Source organism: Watersipora subatra, chromosome 10 (assembly GCF_963576615.1).
Source record: "Watersipora subatra chromosome 10, tzWatSuba1.1, whole genome shotgun sequence".
Classification (NCBI taxonomy): domain Eukaryota; kingdom Metazoa; phylum Bryozoa; class Gymnolaemata; order Cheilostomatida; family Watersiporidae; genus Watersipora; species Watersipora subatra.
In genome coordinates, this window is record NC_088717.1 from 35,191,741 (window position 1) to 35,197,740 (window position 6,000).

Below are 6,000 nucleotides of genomic sequence, written 5' to 3' on the forward strand. Positions count from 1 at the left end.
TTTAACCTAGCTATGTTGTGTTTGTCCTGTTGTTGCCTGTTCTCCACTACTTGCTAGGACTCATGAGACAGGCCCTTCTATTAACTGATGTCCACCAGCTCCTGCAACTTTGCTTGCTTCTGACATGGTAGTGTCATTAATATTAACGTTAGGTGCCTCAGGTAGTCACATTAATCATTAATATGGTTGTTTTATACAAAATTATGCATAACTACAGTTTTTACATATAGGACTATGTCTACTTAATATGTCCATAAGAAACCAAATAAAGTAATAGTAAGGAAATATGTTTTTCATCAACACACAAGTTTTACGTTGAAGACAGGCAAAGCTGGTTCTAACCTAGTCTGTCTTGACAAACTGTTGTTTTTCGGAAGTTGTCCCATGTCGAGCGGAGCGAACAAAACAACAGCTTGTCACAAGACACACGGCACCTTATGCATCAGCTGCACTTATAGGGAGTTGTTCTCTTCCGTCTATGTGGCTTTGGCTGCCATGTTATGTCGGTCGCTCTATTGGTAATCATAACAGATTTTGCCCAAAAATTTATGTAGAGAAAATAAGATAAAAACGTTTAACCAGAGACCAGCCTCTGCGATAAACTTTAGTAGAATTTAAGAACTTAGGCAACAACAGCAACTAAACATGTTATTTGTGCGCTCAGTCAGTTTTATTTGTATTTTTGAATCAGTCAGTTTTATTTGTTCTAAAATAAATTCAGCTTCATTGCTGGCTCATTTATTGTTTTCAGTTAATTAGATCATAAATAGAAAAGTTATATGGATGCCGAAATTCAGGTACCATAGCCTCTACTCCAGAAGTTCAACATTAGCCAGATCAGACCATTACGGTATGACTTTTTGCAACCTCCTTTGCAGTTTGAAGATATGTTTATATTAACGTTTTTATCTTATTTTTTCCTACATGAGTTTTTGGGCTAAATGCGTTATGATTACCAATGGAGCGACCGACATGACATCACAGCCAAGCCGCCTAAACGGAAGAGAACAACTCCTTTCAGTGCAGCTGATGGATCAGGGGCCGTGTGTATTGTGACGAGCTGTTGTTTTGTTCGCTCCGCTCGACGGAGGACAACTCCGCAAAAACAACAGTTTGTCAAAGCAGGCTTAGTCCTTACCTCACCTATACAAGAGATTGTCTGTGTATTGACTGAGTTTATGGCGGAGCTAAGGAGCTGGCCTTTTTTAGATTATGGTAATTTAACTAATTAGCACAAATTATTATATTTTTTGGCTTTATGCCTTTATATAGGTAAGTTAAGATTTTTTATCCTATCTAATTGTCCCTGCCAGCTTTTTCATTTCCCGTGAGCCTGGACATTGACCTTAATACATTGACTCAAAGCTGTCCGCACAGGTTTTTTCTATTGCATGCTATTCTTCTAGTTATGAAAGTCCAAAGAAATTTTTCCTAGCTGCTGCCACTTAAGCTAGCCTCCATGAGACTCCCACTTTTGAAACTAGAACAGAGTAGCGTAGAACCAGACTGTATGAAAGAGAGCTGCATACATTATTGACTTCACCGCAATATTTAAACTTTGTTGTCTGTCAAAATATCTTGTTTGTAGGTTTAGCTGTATAATGTTGCTGAGTGCATGCTAAGGAAACTATTTGTTTTAAGATGTTCCTGTATTCATGGTCATTTTATTATAGCTCGTGTTTAGTCACAACCAGACCGAAAACTTCTCTCAAATTTGGTCAGACATGTATAAATGTTGCCTATTTTTAGACCCTCTGAAGATTTTACACATTTACGTGTTATTGCATTGAATGTGTTATTGCATTGAATGTGTTATTGCATTGAATGTGTTATTGCATATAATGTGTTATTGAATTGTTGTCGGTCAGAAGATTGCTGCTAGTTTTACTGAATGTAGAGTTGTTCACTTCTTTGAACTTGGGCAGTTGTAGTAATAACTCTTGTTTCACTAAACTGACTGAGCAAATATACATGTACATGCATACGAGTTGGAGCGCATGAAGTTTCTAGCAAATTCAGCTGTAGTTTGTTTATAGAATGCAACTAGCTAAAAGCTATCCCTGTTAAATTTTATAAAGTAACATCAATTTGGATGTCCACAGAGGTTTAAAGCGCAGGTATGTTCATCCTTGTATTCCACTTTTAATTATTTTGTGTAACTTTATATTAAGACATTTGAAACAAAATAGCTCCGAATTTGTTGTAAATGTTTGCTCTTTAATTTAACATTCGTGTAAAATATGCCGAGTCAACAAAGGTTTGTAATAGACATAATCATAGACTTATCTATGATAGTCACACGATAATGGCTCTATGTAGAGAGAACTGTTGCCAGAGGTTCGTATATGATGGATATTACGTCTGCTGGCATTAACTAAGCCAGTTTTACAGCCAATTAAAAACCAATCATTAGTTTAACTCTCTGTCATTCCAATACAGCCGAGTTGAGGAGTTCGGCCATCATAAGGTAGTTATTTTTAGTTATCTTTTTATTTTGGCTGACTTTCTTCGTTACTTTGTGATCTTCACTTTTGGATTGTTTGTCTAACAAGACCCTTGAGCTTATGGGCCCCTCAGACAATACCTCCTGGGTGCCGGTGCTTTTAGGTTTGCGCTTTTTTGGAATTTTTGTAGTGACAGTTGACTCATTGGAACTAACTTTTGATAACTTCGATGTTTGCCGCTTGCCTCGTCGTTTCAAGGAGCTTGAAGATTTATTCTTCGTTGCATTTCTAAGATTATGAACACTCTTTTTGCTCTCTGATTTTGGCAGCATATCCTGTTTTTGGTTAGATTTACCAGTCTCTGATTTTGAAATCTGTATATTCTAAAATAAAGTGAGGAAATGGAGTGAATATGTTTTTTTATAATTTGCACAAATGACTAAAAAAATGGGATTATTAAACTGTTCTTAGAGATTGTGTCTCACTGTTTACATAGCAACAGTTGAGCCCTTTCCGTTAGACTACCCACACTAAACCCATATGTTAGATAACAGGCTATTACCTGACTCCCATTTATTAGATTTTCCATTTAAAAGATTTTATAAGAAAGCTTCAGTGTTTTTCTATCACTTGTTATTGTTGTTTGAGGTGATCTGACTGCCAGGATGTTTAAAAAATAAACCTGACCAAACTTGGTCGCAGGTAAAATGCTCAGATCAAACAAATGCATGATTATGACGCCTATAGTTGCCCATTGACGAAAAAAACCAACAGAATAGAAACATGCAAGGCTGTAACTTCAGCTGACCAGCTGATATCAATAACTACAAACCCAGGCAGCTGCGCAACTAGTACGTATTTTTCTTCTGAGTTTTGTAGCCTTGATCAAGTTTTGTAGATTTTAATGTTGAAACATCCTCGCAGTCAGACCATTTCAAACATAAAAAACAACGGAAAATAATAAAAAACACTGGTACCTTCTTATAAATTACACAAAAATGTTGTGTAAGTTCTAAGATAGATGGAGTAAGACTACTCACTCTGACCCGGTAGTCAGGAATATAACCTGGCATCTTTAGCAGATAAGCTTTGAATACTTTAGCTGTTTTTCGCTTGTCAATTGATGTATTGGTTAATGAGAAAAAAGGTTTTTACCTCCAAAATATTGTCACAGCTTGCATAGTGAGCTATCAAACATTAAAACTGCATAATACCCAAGCCTTGAGTGAGGTAAAGTCTACGCACTGCTACACACATTGGGATGTACCCAATACTTGCATAGTGAGCTATCAAACATTAAAACTGCATAATACCCTAGTCTTGAGTGAGGTAAAGTCTACGCACTGCTACACACATTGGGATGTACCCAATATACTTTGGTTTGTACCACAAAGGTTTCAGTGCACTGGAAAAGCAAATTTAAACAAACATAAATTAGGTATTTTTTTTAGTTGGTGTTTTTGTTAAAGATTATAAAGTTACTCTAACATCAGAGATTTGGAGATTCATTATCAATTTCTGCAATTTTTGTCTTTGTATCTTAATCTTTCATGTTGTTGATGTTTTAAAAGCCAAACATAAGAAATGTTTACTTTTTTTCATCATTATAAATAGAAAAACCTTTTATTACAATTAAACACGATCTATATCTACCCGTTTTTATTTATATTATGTAGTATACAGTACAGTTTATGGTGTAAAATGTAAAATACTTTACCGAAGTGTATTTCTCGCCTTGGAATGAATTAAAATTTACTTAGATTCATTCTAATGGAAAAAATTGTTTCGGATCTTGAAAAATTTTCGGTTCCACTGTTCGCTATTAAAAGATATACGTCGTTGGAAGTTATGAAGTTTTAAATTTACAGTGGTTTGAAAATATTTACAATTGTTTTATTTATTTTTAATTTAGTTGTACCTCACAAAACATGTTCCTCATGTTATGAAGTTTTAAGTTACAGTTGTTTGGCAAAGTTTGAAAACCTTTATAATAGTAGTTTTTGTTTTCTCTTTCAATTTATTTCAACTACACAAAACATTTCTCGCATGGAATGTAGTTTGAAAGTTGGAATGGAAAATGTTTTCATATGTTAAATACAAAAATTTTTTCTGTCTAAATAATTTTTTATTACCTGAACAATGCTGGGTAGCACAGCTAGCACATGTATATACTAGACGGATACCCAGCGTCGTACAGGTATTAAAAGCAGCCCGGCAATGGCAGGTAATGTAGTTGCCTGCCACTTGTTATTAGCTTGGCACATCGCCAATGACTAACTTGAACCAGCTAGTATTCATTTTGTTAAACTTACTAATAACAGCCGTGAGCAAGCGTTAGTGACGTTGTGTAATCCAGAGCGTGTTTTAGCTGACATAACGACTAATATTGCCTAATGAATCATTGCATCTCGCGTAGCTCAATCAGTAAGGATATCACCTGGTGAATGGACTGAACCTTTCTTTCCTAGATTTTAATAGCTATATCTGGACACACCAAAAGACAGACTTTGAGATTTATATATTTAGATAGTATAAAAAACATATACATAGTATAGAAAGTATATATATGGTGTAAAAAGTATATACATGTATATAGTATATAAGGTATATATACCGGAAACCTCTAATTGAACACCCTAGCACTCTATTTTTTAACCCTTTGTTTATAGTAGCGGTCAATTGGAGTTGCGGTCAGTTAGTAGCGGTCAATATAGTAGCGGTCAATTCTACTTGCAACATTCAAATGGAGGCTGGCGGTCTATTTTTAAATGGCTCGTGAGAATTTTCGGAGGATAACTTTAGCTCTATTACAAGCGGAGCAAATGTCGCCTATATTTTGCTCTCTTTTTTCGGTTGAGTGATGTTAAACTTTTTGGATGCAATAAATCTGCTAAATTACCTCCAAGTTGTCTAAGATCTCTTAATAATTATGCATCGAGAAATTGAGAAATATTTCTACCAGTTGATAGCTAATGCTTGCAATTGAACTGCAAGGATATCATAGCCTGTGTCCTTCTTTGCAATTTGTTGGCATTTTCAATTTTTATCTCATTCTAAATTTGAAAACACATTTTGACTTTATATCTATATTTAATACTATTGCAACAAATGTTTCATAATTCTACTCATGGATAGGTTTGCTACAGTTTACAGCCAAAACTAGCTTTTTTTGTGCAATAAAAGTGGAGTTTTGAGCATTGATCCATTGTAAGCTGTGCCAAGATAGCCGCAAAGATGCTATTAAATATCATGCTAATAATCTGCATATTTATAAGTTATACGATGATAATTTATCAAATGATACAAATATATACTCATGAACAAGTGACATAAATGAACCATACTTATATTACTGAAGAAAACAAAAATTTATGTTTTTAAAACAAAAATATTTTAATTTTTTTCGACTGTTTTTGGTTATTTCTATATGGTGCTGCTTTCAAAGTTTTAATTAAAAAGCGAAAAGCTTTTGAATTTGACAACAAATGAATTAATTGTTTTTGATATAAACGATTTATTATTAATACAATTTTGTGGACACTTTTCCCTTGATCAG